The following is a 15,276-nucleotide window of genomic DNA, read 5'->3' as shown; positions in this document are numbered from 1 at the left end:
CATATTTTAATTAATTCATTATTTGTTTTTTTTATTTACATATTTACAATCGAATTTATCATTTGTAGACTACTTCTATTTTTATCTATTCTTATTTATTTATTATATTAATTAATTTATTAATTATTTTATTTATTTTTCTTTAATGTATTTATTAGTTTATTTATTAATTTATAAATTTATTTATTTATTTATTTATTTGCATCCCTTATTTCGATCAAAATCGTTATCAAGATCAAATCAAACGTGTATAATTATTTCCTTAAACAAATAATCGTAACTTCTGCATATTTTTTTAATGATTGTATCTTACCTGGCGTTCCTCGCATGTTTCCACTAATTTACATTCGTGTAAACTCAGAGCATCAGTACAACTGAAACACTCCAAGTAATCTAAAAAAAACATTTTGATTTAATTCATTTGTTACATAAACATTATAAAATGTTATTTATTTAAAAATGAAAATAAATTGTACTGATTATGTCATTCGTAGACATAACGCAGCTTATATTGACTCGGTATCTTTCGAATTTTTAAAGAAGAAACTATGTTTATACTATGCATTTGAATAAACATATGGACACAATTACAATTATACTGAGTATAAATTGTTCTATAAAAGAATGCCATTATGACCGATAACTACATCTTTAATTGTGATATTTTTAACAAAGATAAGTTTCAAACTGCTCAGGGAATTTAAGAAGACACGATGCGTGCTATTGTTAAATTTTTCCTATTCACGCATTATTATAGTAGTTGCCTAATGGTATTTGAAATGCGTTTAATTTAAGAAAACTGAAGATGCTACATACGTGCTCCACTGATTTCAAATACAGCAACGATGAATAACCAACCTGAAGAAACAAATGATGGTGTAAGTTTTGTTCCAAGATGATACTTTAGATAAAATGCCGTGTCAAATCTACAATTTGAATGAAGTATTTTATTATCTTTTAAGCTTAAAGTTAACCCGTCTTCGTGTTTGTTGTAATGATGGAGATAAAATCTTTTCAAAAATGTAAAACCAAGCTTATTTAAATTTGTCAGGCGATGTTGAATGTTGTGCGACTGTTGGGATAAATTTATTTCTTAACATAATGATACAATCATTTTTGCATCATGCTTTTTTACAAATAAATGTTTACAAATGAAATTGACTTACCTATTAGAAATAAAATAGGCCTCATTTTGCAAGTGTGTAAAGTTGTTCACACTATTCTTTTCTGGCAGACAAGTGTAGTCTATGTATGAATAAACATAGAGATGCCTGAAAACAAATCATTGACAAAGAACATATAAAGACATATGCTTATAAGTACAATTAAGATGTTAAATGGTTGTCAATTTATCAAAATAAACCTTTTATCATACAGAACGGTCTATGAGTTAATACATATTACGAAAAAGAGTTGCCACAAATCAAAAAATATTGCTAACGATCAAATAAATACATGCACTGATAAGTACAATTAAGATATCAAATGGATGTAAAAATATCGAAATAAAATCTTATATAACTTTACGTTGCTTAAAACATTAAAACATTATCTGCTGCAGCTTAATCTGTTTCATCATTCGAAATGGAATACTGCATTTAAGGCAAATATGACTTGCCTACGTAAAAAAAGGGGACAGTGCAGACAAAGAATAAATTATAAATAAGTTCTGGGAAAATTGATCTCATAACCTTATTCAAATTTACATTTTTTGTATTTCTTCTGATCTATGCAAACTATTTATGTTTTGTTTAATGTTTTTTATAATAAGTTGTTATCAAATATTAACACCATGTGATAAGAAATAAGGCAAAATATCTAAAACAAAATTTGAAAGATGAATTTAGTTTCAACCATTTAAATAACATTCAGATGATATTGACCGCTTAAAAAAACTAATTTGTAAAATTTTAATTGAAAAAAAAATCCAGAAAAGATAGATCCCTCTGAAGCATAAGCAACATTTACTAATTTGCGCAGTGATAATACTTGTAATTTAACACAATTTTTACGAATAAAATAATATTTGCCACATTCAGGACTCTGATATTTAACCTAGTTCAAAAACTGAAAATACAAAAATACCAAATAAAAAGATGGTCTACATTAAATATGTATGAATATAGACAAAATCATTGTCAATTATGTTAATGTTAAACAAATGTCATATCAAAATTAAGGTAAATAAATTAATAATAACTTACAATGTATACTCCCACTCCCTACACCATCATCACAAACTATCACATTAGGCGGAAGAAGGCAAATATAAATACTGCTGAAAGCTTTTGTTATTATGTTAACCAATGAACAGCATGGTTAAAAATATTTTGCAAACATTTTGTAACCATTTAATTACCTCATAATTTTTATTTCTGCGCGTTACGTAGTATAACCGCAGAACGTGTGTCTCAAAGATATGTCGCACATAAACTAGTGCGCGGATCACTGATGCATACATGTATATCACGTGATCAGTGATTGGTCAAGTGATTTTAAGCGGTAATTATGCTCGAGTAAATCAGTCGGTTTCGATTGTGAAGGACAATTTTCATTAGCCATGAATAGAGCGTAGATGTCGGGCTTTATTGAGGTCAGACACTCACATTGATATTTCCATAGACTTACATTATAAGAACTACCTACCTTAAAATTGAGTTTTCATGCTAAAGAGGTGATTTTTCTAGCAGAATGAAATGCCTGACACATAAAAATGTTCCTGTTATATAGGGGTAGCCAGCCAAATTTTTTGCAAACTGAATTCAAAGAGGATTACCCCCATTTTCATTGAAATTTTCTGCTGATCACAGGACTGACATACACTTTTTTATAAATGCAAATATCCAAGTCACAAATTATCATAGAGACTTATGAAATATTTCATTTGCTTCAGAAAACAATATAGTGTTAGTTTAGAAACTAGTTTTCATACTTAAAAACATCCAATTTTCATCCAATCACCTCATGTCTAATTGAATCGTGCGGTTTTCCCTGCACTTGTTTCAGCCAATTGCTGGCCATGTTACAATGCGATACCCTGACCTTGAGGAGAAAGTTAAGGAGGTTGTAAGGGCAAACAACGAGGATCTTCTAGGAAGATTCATTGAGGCTATTCATAGAGTGTTGTGAACCAATTTACAAATTTGCGCAAAAATAACATAGTTTTAGCATTTTTACACAGACAATGTGTATGTCAAATTAATTTTGAATTAAGGCAGCTTCATTGATGATTTATAGAAATACACGATGTTTGTGATTCAAATGGCATACATTTTATAGTAAAATGGATACCCAGAAGTGGAAATGCAGAAAATGCCTTTCTTAGCAGATGTTTTGATAGTGATGACTGATCTGTAAATAAAGATGTGTTTCGATATTTAAATGTAAAATGGGGTCCATTTACCATTGATAAGTTTTTTCACACATTACAATAACAATTGTAAAAGATGTTATTCAAAATGGTTGGTACCAGGTTCGGAAGCAGTTAATCGTTTGACACAAATTTGGTCTAACGACGATTGGTTAGTTCCATCGCCTAGTATGGTGACCCAGTGTACAGATAAGTTAGAAAAGGAAAAATGTAAAGGCACTTTAGAAATTTCTGAGTGGAAATCTTCATCATTTTGGCATTTATTAAAAAATATAAATGGTAGTTTTAAAACGTTTATGGAGGATTATGATGTTTTACCGGTGAGAGGTGATAACAAAGGGAAAAGGAAACAACAGAGTTTTTAATAAGGAATCTTTCAGTTTCAGGATGAAACGACAGGATAAAGCGACAGTTTAGTTTGTTTACAGTTATGTTCTTAGTTTTTAAGAGTTATAAATACTGAATTATGCTTTCAGGTTCGGGCTTTAGACAAACACTCAAAAGGGAGTTTCATGATGCCATCGTAAAAATAAACGAAGAACAAAAGGTTATAGACAGAATGGTTGTACATATATTAGATTCTAGGTGGATAGCGCAGTGGACAAATGTACATACCAAGTAAAAGCTTTTAAAAATTTCTGTTCAAAGAAGGGATTGTTGTGCCATTCCACAAATTTAATCACGTAGCCATGTATCTATTAAATTTGATAGATTTTGGTCAGTCAGACAGTGTAATTACGGGGGCATTTTACGGCATTAAATGATATCATAATATAATGACTTCGCAGATCCGGGAACGCTATCATAAAATATATGTAAGAGTGTGCAAAGCGTGCCAACTCTAGACCCAGAACAAAGAAGGACATTATAAGTTCTGATCACTTAAAGGAACTATGTTTTCAGACTACTCGGATGTTATTGTACGCCGTGATTTAACCATGATTTTGTGATTTAAGTTATGCAAGTTATTTTGCGTTTTGATGAGGTCAGTAATTTACGTCTTAATGATATAAGTATCGAGAGTGAATATTTGGCTTTGTCAATCAAGTAAAAGTAAAAGTAAAAAGTGATGTATACAGGGGTGGCAACGAAGTAAGATCAAACTTCAGCCTGTCCATTAATAATGTTACAAAGGTATTTAGACTGCATCAATGAGGAGTTTAATTCTTATTCTTACATTTTAGGCCTGCTTGTAGGTCATGTCAAAAATGTTTTCTAATTTATGGAAATAAAAAGTCGAGGTATACTCGTGCAAAAGAGTGTATCGTTTCTAAGTTAACGCTTTTTTTACCGGATATACATTTATGAACGCATTCATTTCACTGAGAGCAAGCGGTGCAAGCACCACTGCTAATGCAGAAGGTATTTCAGATAGGTGTTTAAAGCAACATGGTCGCTGGAAATCTGATTTGGCCAAAGAAGGTTATATAGATGATTCTTAGATAGAGAAAAAACTTTTTCTTACTGAACAGTTAAACTTGTAATTGTATGCTGTATTGTTAAGAATAATTCGAATTAAAAAACTTCCTTTCTAACATTTGTATAGGTTCTATCGCAAGCCTTGCCCATTGCAAAGCTGTGTTTGTGTTTTGTGCTTTTACGTCACGTAGTATAGCCGCAGAATGTATGTATCAACGTTATGTCGCACATAAACTAGCGGATCACTGATGTGTATATTACGTGATCAGTGATTGATCATGTGGTCTAAGTCGAGGAAATCAGTTCTACGCTCGGTTGCAGACGTTTAAAGTGTTGTTAACGTGACGTCACAATGTAGCGTCAAATAACACGTGCAAAACAATCAAATAAGAACGCTATTTCAATGTCGCAAACGAGTTAAATTCACATTTATTTCACTATAAATACTTTGTATTTCGCTTGAAAAATATAGAGTGAAATAAAATAAACAAACAAAGTTTTATCAACGTTTTCAAAGTTCGTCGTTTTATAAATGTTTAAACACACGGTTGACTTAACGACAGCTTTTTCAACCCGCTGGAACAGCCTTTAAAGAACATTTCTATTGGAAACTCTGAGACGAAAACGAATTTAACCACCAAAATTATAGTCCAACTATATAATAATTATTATATTTGTTTGACGTGTTAGAATGGAAATAGACATTAATTCTTCGTGCAATATAGTATAATAATGCATTGTATGAGCACATTTGTCTCGGAGCACAATTGTCGCACGAGGTGTGACTGATGTGCTCGAAAACATTCATATTTGCAACAAATTGGAAATAAAACAGATGTGTTCGACATACGAGATTAGAAGCGAAACGCATGATTCCTGCGAGATGAAAAACGAGTGGAGATATTGTTTTGTTTTGTTTCGAGATATTTGAATATCGCCCGATCACGATGTTCAGTTTTGACATAAGTAACATTATTTGTCTCCCTGAACGTTTATTCACGATTGTACAATGGTGAAAGCGCGATAATGCGATGGTAAGATGATGAAAGCACTATGGCACGATGATAAAACGATGAAACAACGATAGCATGATGGTGAAATCACGATTATGCGATGAAACGATTGTGAAAATAATATCGCGTTTTCATCATCATGCCATCGAAGTTTCATCATCGTACCATCGTATTTTCACCATCATAACATCGTGTTTTCACCATGATACTATCACTGTTTCACCATCGTACAATCGTTGTTTCAAGTTCGTATTATCGTAATTTCACCATCGGATCATCGCGTTTCATCATCGTACCATTGCGCTTTCCCCATTGTACCATCGTGAACGGGATCCCGTATGTTTCTTTGTATGCCTTCAGGTTCAGCCAATCAAATTTCTTGAATAAAAGATATTAGAATTAATAGTTCCACTGTTGGTTTAAGGTTTAAGATTTCATAAAAAGCATTAGCAAACCTATTGATGATAACACTTGACATGAGGTCAAACGGCGAAAACATTGCTGCCGTGAAAAATATGTGTCAAATAATTTATAAAAATGACACGAGACAAATGTGCTTTCTTGTCTTTTAAAAAAAAACATGAGACAAATATGCTTTCTTGTCCCTTAAAAAACTTGATCGGAGCACATTTGTCACACAAATAATAACTTTTGGGTAGACATTTGGATCCCATTTACGCATGTGGAACAAATGCGACTGCATCGGTCTTAAGTAAGACAAATGTGCTCAAAGACAAATGTGCTCCTACAATGAACGCTTTTTTTGTTCAAATGCTTTGTAATTAATCACTCAGGTATTTCGGCCTTCGTGATTATTTTTATACGCATTTGAACTCAAACAATGCATTATTCTACATCATTGCACTCAAAATTGGTATCTATTTCCTTATTCTACTTAAGTCGGTAATAGGGGTCATGAATGATAGCTTTCATTTACAACTATTGTCAATGAAAGGCTTAATTAAAACGTGCCTAAGATATATTTTCAATTTTGCATTTTTTAATCACTCCATTTATGATCATTTTACGACATCATAACTAAAACACGAAATTACGGATTTTGTGCACGTTATACAAGGAAGCGTGTTTGTTTACAATATTTTGAATCACGTATTGAATATCGTCCTGGGAATGAGTATCTACTACCACCTTAACATGAACATACCTAACGACATCTTAGAAAAGATATAGTAGCGTTTCACTCTTAATGTGTTTTAGTTCCTGTTTCAGCTAACAATGTGGTCAAAACATTATTATCGTATGACGCATTCATTATATAATATAGGGTAACGCCCAACCGGGCTCGGGCACCAATCGTTCCCAAGGACTCTGCAGGCGTTAGAACTTATTTTTAAGATTTTACTAAACACATATAATTAAAAACAATGAAACCCCTTGGGCGGGACCAGTTTTGACCCCAGGGCTTTTATTTGCACAAACTTTGTAGACACTTACTAGAAGAAGTTTCATGCTTAATATCTAAACTCTAGCTATTTGGTTTTTTTTAAAGAAGATTTTTTAAGTTTTTGCTATACACATATAAGGAAAATCAATGACCCCCGGGGCGGGGCCAATTTTGACACCAGGGCTTTTATTTGAACAACTTGGTAGACACCCATAAGAACATGTTTCATGCTAAATATCTTAGCTCTAGCTCTTTGAGTTCTTTAAAAGAAGATTTTTTAAGAATTTACTATATGCAGGTGGAATATTTTATGACTAATCTTAAAGCTTTTCGGTCTGAATTGTTATTTGTTGTTTATATTTGTCTTCTGTCTGACTAATTTTGGCCCATGTATTTTTGTTGATCTGCCTCAAGGTATTGAATACTAGGTTATCATTATTTGTCTTTATCTTTATTTTCATGATCAATTCAATGTTTAAAGTATTTCGTCGAATGCAATCATGAATTGTTGAAAAATAAAATCATCAAAGAATGGTGGCATTCAATGAATGTATCCCTCAACAATAATCAGTTACCATGACAACCGGTAATGAGACCAGAAGGACACCAAACAAAAGCAGGAGATGGAACAAGCGAAAATTTAGAGTTTCACTTCGGGAGTATTCATTTATTTCACCATAAAGTAACTTATTGGGACCTAAAGTAAGGTTTTTTGTGCCTTACACCAGTTACAACTCGGTATGACATTTGAATAATTGACTTATTCATTGCATAATATTGGTGAAGAATTTAAGTATATGTTTCATGTATGCCCAAACATCTGCCACATTCTGTTATTATAGTATATGCCAAAAAGGTTCAAAGCAAAGCCGAATACAACATCCGCCAAAAAGCGATCTATCATAACACACATCACGGACAAAATGTCACTGTCTGTCTTATATCTGTTTAGCACCGTAGTAACAATATCTTTAAGAAAAATTGAAAGATATACCCATATGCCAAAATGGTGTTATGATAAAAAAGTAAACTGTTGAATCGATATCCCCCGGCCGAATGATACAAATAACTTAATGAAAACTTAATAGTTTTACCTACCGCAGAAGGTGCGCGAAATATAATTTGGCATCTTTACTTGTTATGATACAATGTCCAACCAAGTATAGCAGTGTCAAGCAAATTGACACTATAATTGACATCGTAAAATGTCTTTGGTCAAAGATAGTATGTCACAATAAATATTCAAGAAAGTTTGCGAATTTTGGTTGTCAGGGATGAATGAATCCAATTGAACTAGTGATGAAGTTTAATAAAATGCATACGAATGCTGTGATAAATAAAATGTATGAAACAATTAACTCTTAGAAAAGATATCAATGGCTTCACTATTAAGATACTCAGTCACGAGAGAAGCATATAAGAAGCATAATTCATACATTTTGAAAAAAATACTTTTATGTATAACAAATGGTATATCATAGGATCATGTAAAGGCATATTATGCCTCAGAAACAAGCATCATTGAACTTGAGTTCTAGTTTATAAGTTAATAATATGGTTTTGACGCATGATAGATAGATACTGATAACTTTAAGAAAGTAGTGCTTAATTTAAAATTATTTTCAAAAAAGTAGCAAAATGTAAACAAAGTGGTATTTTGACTTCCATACGAAATACTGATAATATCTGTATTAATTGTTAGTATGCAACAGACAAACAAGATGGTCCTGATAATTGGCCCATGAATAAGTCTTTGGAAACTATAAAAACTGTACCAAATATAAAAGACTTCTGAAAAATAAAAATAAAAGCTATGGGAATAATGGGCCTTTAAAAAGGTAACAGCTGTATTCCCATATGCGTATTAATGTATGGATGAACACAGAACTGTTTGTTCTCAAGTAATAAAGGGCGTAATTCCATAAAAAACACATGCATGGCAATATATGTTTATCATTTCAGACAACTTTAAGAGTATATTGGCATCCCCTCCCGCGCCAGCTTAAGTAGGGTCAAGAAAAAATAACAACAGTATTCGATATATTTCCTAGATTGCAAAAAAATATGATTCTACCAGAAAAATATATCATTAATAATGTTTGTGATATTTATATTTTTGAGAAGCATTGACTGTTGTGGATAGGCATCGAGAAGGATAACAAACACTATGTCAAGCCTTGTATATTAAAATACACTTTCATTCAATGATTTAGGGAGTTCATCAGTAATTATGTATTTAGATAGGTATTAAATATTTTAATTGTTATTTTAAATTAGAAATTGACAGATAATATTTTTCTAAGTCTTAAATTATTATTTCCCGAATATACAAAAATAAATATGAACATTACAAATTAACAATTTATATTTTATAAAAAAAGAACAGAGGACCAAGTCTTTAAAAAATCGCCTTTAATGAAACTATTAAATAAGTACGATATAATATTTTCATTATTAGTTTCACCACAGTCCACATACTGTTACCACTCGTAAATTGTGGCTAAAAATATTTTACATTCCGCTTAAAAGAAAACCACTGCCTTTTTCTATGTAATAAATAATCACAACTCAAAATCTATGGGTGGACCATATTGACATCTGGTGAAATCTACCAAGTTCAAAAAATTGAAGGACAGACCACGCCATGTCACTCCCCCGTCGATTACATTACGAAATGCATACACGGCCGTAAAATGAACATAAATAAACAGTTTCAAAACACCGACAAGTAAACTGTTATAGTCTTAAATAATATAATCTGAAAAACTTCGTTATATTGGGATAGTTAATGGTGCGTTCCCAAAAGTTTGCATAGTATTCGTATTCCCGAACTGCCCATTAACGCTTGTCAAAATATTGCTTTTCCCCCCATAGAAAAGAGTACCCGTAACCAATGACTACAACAAGTGAAAACTTGTTTCCTTTACAAAACAAACTTTCATTCACGGGTACCTCAACACGGTTTTAGCCCGGTATAACTGACACCACAATGTCTAGAGAGGGTTTAAAAATTTGATAATTTATAAATATTTTTTAGATATCATACCATGTTGATGTTCTCAATATATGTGTATCCCACATTCTTGAAAACCAGGACCAGAGTCGTACAGGATTTCATATATTCTAAGCGTCCTCCTTGTGAATGAACCATTGACCTGAAACTACTGCTCTATTAGTAAATGACTACTAGTAGTATCGAAACGGTTATGCAAGAGTATGGATAACTTAGGCTTACTAGTATACTCATAACTATATTCAGCCAAACAATATTTGCAATATTTACCTTGATATCAGGTCATATTAACACTAAGATTTTTATCTATTTTGTTCGTTGTCCATTTAAGATTTGTAACTCTTACCAACTCTTACCCTATACATATGCAAAAAGTAATGATAGGCAGACATCAAATCACCGGACTATACTTGGCAATGGCAAATGCTTACAAATGTTTTGTTAAGTTCTGTTCTGTTTGTTACCAGCTACAATAGCTTTCCCTTTTCTACTAAAAGACGAGCTTAAAAAGAGGACAGACCTAGCTCCTACCATCGAATATACTCGATTACGGACTCTATACGAAACCTTATATAACAAGGTTTTAGGTTTAGATTTTTTTAAAGTTAATATTCTGTTCTTAATCTATTTCTTCAAGCTTTTCGTTATTATAGTTCACATTTTTATTTCTATCATCGCATAGACCCGACATCGGACTCTATACTATACCGAACCATACTTGGCAATGGCAAAAACTCAAATGCAACGGACCGACATTTTTAGCAGAAACATCATTCGATTTCGCTCAAGCCAGTGTTAAAAATTCAAAATTCATGAGAAGTAAACATATAGTACGCAATATCATGTTATAAGACAAGATGTCTTGCTTATTGAAATATTTACATTGTACGAAAATCGGTTGACTAGTCTCGCCGCAATTGATGCATTAATAAATATGAAAGTAAGGGTGCATATAGACCCAGAAGAAGAAAATAGTAATGTTTAGCAAACTCGTTTTTATTCACGGTGAAAAAGTCACAAAACATTTGGTCTGCACGCTATTGCCTCTTTTTCTGATATATCAGAATTCAGTATGAGTATATGGAAATTTTTAAAGGACTTGATGTTTGTTTCAAACAATTCATTTCTCAACATCTAAATACTTTATTTGTATACTATTCTTAACTTTTATTTTGTAAGGTGTTGCCTATTGTGTTGTTTAAATAAACGACATGGCAAAAGGTGATAAATTCATTGTGTTATGTAAGAAAGGACTTCAAACAATTTAACTTTTAAAACTTCCTCTTTATGATTAAGATGACTTACTGTTGAGTAACAAGCAAAAAAATGGTTCTGTCTTACTGTCATTAGGCAGAATTGTATGCATCAATTTAACAAGAAGTTTAAATCGTTCATATACATAACTAGTAATGCTTCGTCAACAGCTATGTCAAAATGGGAAAAATATGGTTGCTCATATGAACGATAAAAAATTGAAATTGATGTTTAATTCACAAATCAGATCTTGGTTATAAAGGTTTTTAAATTAATCAGTATTTTGTTGAGTTTTAAGTGAGTATAACATTTTTTTCAATAAGAAAATAACATCATAAAAATCGGTTAACAAGTCAATCCAATCATCGAGTCTTTACAACCCGAGCAAAAATGAAGACAAAAACTACTCCTTGTTATATGTGGTCTTAATCAAATATCGAGAGTAACTTTAAGGCAAAAAATCTTTAAATTATTACTATTATTATGATATAGTCTTTTTTGCTTAAGCTTGTGCTAGGGGGGCGTAGACTGCAGCATCCATTTAATAGTATTGTCTGTGAACAGGCTTTATGTAAGTAAGCCTGCATTATTATCAAAATACGGGATTCCTTTGTTTCCTTCGATCATATAAACCACGTCAGTAACATTTGCAAACAAATAAAAGACAAGGAGGAAGAGGGAAATAAAACACTTAAATGTACAATCGTATACAAATCATCCATTCAGTACAAATATAGCCCGTAAAGTTCGAGTGTACTTAATGTTTCACTCGTCAGGACGACTGAAGAGTTTTGGGCTGTTTCAGTTTGAAAACTGTAACCAACGATGTCCTCATGTTTTGTCAAATAAATATCATTTGAAATTTTTTGTACTCTGTATTTCTTTAAGGTCTTTGAAATGCATAACATTAGTCATATGATTATAACCCAAGAGAGTTATCATATTGAAAGTTAAACAAAAATTGTTACTGATAACTTTTTGTTACATTTGAGTGTGTGTGAAAAGGGACAAGATTACATTCATAAAATCAACATAATATATAAATTGTGTTATTCTATATCTTAATTTAATTCATTTGCATTCCTATATAATTATGGTTTGCTCTGAACAAAGATTGTTTTTACAAACTACGTTCATAGCAGAAAATTGATTTTGTTTTGTTGCCTGTATATCAGCAGTGAGTACAGCTCGATTTCAATATAATTACACATGAATTAAAAGTTTTTGAGTTTTCACTTTATTCTTCATAAAGCTATGCTTTTCAGTTTGTTCTCTAATTTTATCACGATGTTTCTAGCGATAACAATTGTAACATTAGTATATATGTTTAACAAAGAGTTAATTGTTTCAAGTTATTATTATCTAATACTCTTATCGTTTAAATAGAGGATATTGAATGAGTGTAGGTTTAATACTAAATTTATCGAGCCTCTGGCGAGCATAATATTGTTTTATTCAACGAGTTCAATAAATTTAGAATTGAATCTACACGAATATAATATTCTATTTATCACATATATAAAATAAGAACGGTAAACTGTTATCAAGAGTCATTTTTCTTTGACGCGCCTATAGTGTAACGCTAACATTGGCGCGCTTTAACGCTATGTTTATAGCGTAAATGACGTGACGTCAAAGTGTTATTACACTAGTGTTATATCGTCTAGTGGTGTAATACCGTTTTTATTAAATGGCTTTATTACACTCCTGCGCCTCGGTTTATGTGATAAAGGTATATAAACAACATTATTATTAATTACAGTATGTTCAATGCTTGAGTGAACAATAACGTAACCTCTTGAAAAAAATGAGATTTATTTAAGCGAATTGGTTTAAATATTGCACATTTTCAATAAGTATTTCAAATATTGATAAAAAAATATATAGAAGTGTATCATTTGAATATAAGAAATAATAAAGTACCATTAAAGTGATTTGTTATGGACATTTTGTGGTGAATAATAAATTTGTTATAGAACAATTTATTAACTGCTATATAAATATATACTTAATATCTGATCATACTTCTTTCATTTGCTAACAACATACAAGTATAATTACTTCGACTAAAGATTATTTTATGATAACCTAAATTATTAGTATAAAATAAATAATGTAAGTAATTAGTAATCGTCTTTCCATCTAGAGTAGATGAACGCCAATGTTAAAACGACTTACACCATGTTTTCACTACATGTATTATAACACTTCCTTTATACCATTAGATTAGCTATGATATATATTATTATTATATATTATAATCCGGAGTTTGTCCATCAAATATTTGTATTAGCTGATGGCTATATGAATTAATAATAAGAGAGTATCAAATATGATTTATCATATACTAGTATGCATTAATTCATATTTAATAATACGATGGAACGTCAGAAAATATCCAGACTTTTCATGCTCCTCTCTTTCCACGTGCTGCTATATACACACATTGTATATTGGTGAAAACTACATTCATTCGCCAATAACGTGGTCAGTTTTTTTCAATGATAGTTGTGTATACACAGTATTTTGCCCTCTGATATACGATAGGTGTTTCGTCTATCATGGACTCTTTGTAAGAGGAACAACGCTCTGTAATGAAAATACTTGGTTGCAGAAGGTGAAAAGCCCTGCCAAATCTTTCAGAGGCTTAAAAAAAGATTTTCTGATAAATGGGTATCACGTTCAACCTTTTACAAGTGGGTTTCTCAGTTTCGTGAAGGCAGAAAAAGTGTTTGTGACAGGCCTAGGACTGGACAGCCAGCTGAGGTGGTGACCCCAACAATGGTAGCAATTGTTAAAGCTTTTGTCAACAAAATTCGTCGAGTATTTTTGGAAGAGGTAGCCAACAAGTTTAGCATTGGTAAGGCATCGGCACACAAGTTTTACACGAACACCTAGGCATGAGCAAGTTAAGTGCCAGGTGTGTGCCTAGACAGCTGTCAGCAGATCAAAAGGGAACCAGAGTAACCAATGCAAAAGAACATTCAAGTCATTTTAATCGTGAAGGAGATAAGTTGTTGAACCGCATTATCACTGGAGATGAGATGTAGGTTCATTATTCCGAACATGGGACAAAAGCTCAGTCAAAGCAGTGGAAACGAGCTGGTTCCCCACCTCCTTAAAAGTTTAAGCTATCTCCTTCGGCTGGCAAAGTCATGCTTGTTGCCTTTTGGGATTCACGAGGAATGATACTTACGCATTTCATGCCAAAAGGTCAAACTGTCACCGCCAAGTACTATTCTGAAGTAATTATGAAAAATCTCAGAGAAAAGCTGAAGCAAATGCGTCCCAGGTTAGCACAGAAAAATTCCCTCCTCACGATAACGCCCCCTCCGCCGCAGCTACAGTGGAGGTTAACAACTCTTACAAATGGCAATTTTTGTCTCACCCTCCTTATAGCCCAGACCTCGCCCCCTTTGACTTTTATTCGATTCCAGAACTGAAAACATCGCTGGCTTGAAAGAAATATAAGACCAGGGCGGCTTTGATATCTGCTGTTACACAGTACCTAAAACATAGGTAAACGTCATGGTTCACAGCGGGAATACAAAAAGCTCCCATGAAGATGGCAAAAGTGCGTAGACGTAGGTGGAGAATATTTTGAAAAAGAGTAGAAAGATTTTTTTTAAATATTGAATGGTTTTCGAGAACGAGTCAAAAGTCCGGATATTTTCTGACTTCCCCTCGTAAATATCTCTGCTTCATCAAACTTATATATTATACACTAATTATATGTGTATTACAAGAACGTGTATTTCAATAATTAAATCAGCTTTAAAACATGATTATGAAACATAACTCT

At 32.1% G+C, this 15,276-nt stretch overlaps 1 long non-coding RNA gene across 1 annotated transcript; it reads right to left on the bottom strand.

The window, feature by feature from the left end:
- Window positions 1-302: 302 nt before the first annotated feature.
- LOC132714172 (uncharacterized) lies at window positions 303-2,294 on the bottom strand. Its single transcript, XR_009623531.1, has 4 exons — window positions 2,205-2,294; window positions 1,167-1,271; window positions 817-858; window positions 303-393 (listed from the first exon to the last, which is right to left on the bottom strand). It is a non-coding gene; the product is annotated as an uncharacterized LOC132714172 (long non-coding RNA).
- Between the last annotated feature and the right edge of the window lie 12,982 nt (window positions 2,295-15,276).

The sequence above is a fragment of the Ruditapes philippinarum genome, unplaced genomic scaffold (genome assembly GCF_026571515.1).
Source record: "Ruditapes philippinarum isolate M1 unplaced genomic scaffold, ASM2657151v2 ctg1449_1_1_1_1, whole genome shotgun sequence".
Taxonomy (NCBI): Eukaryota; Metazoa; Mollusca; class Bivalvia; order Venerida; family Veneridae; genus Ruditapes; species Ruditapes philippinarum.
This window is presented reverse-complemented; position numbering and strand designations above follow the sequence as displayed.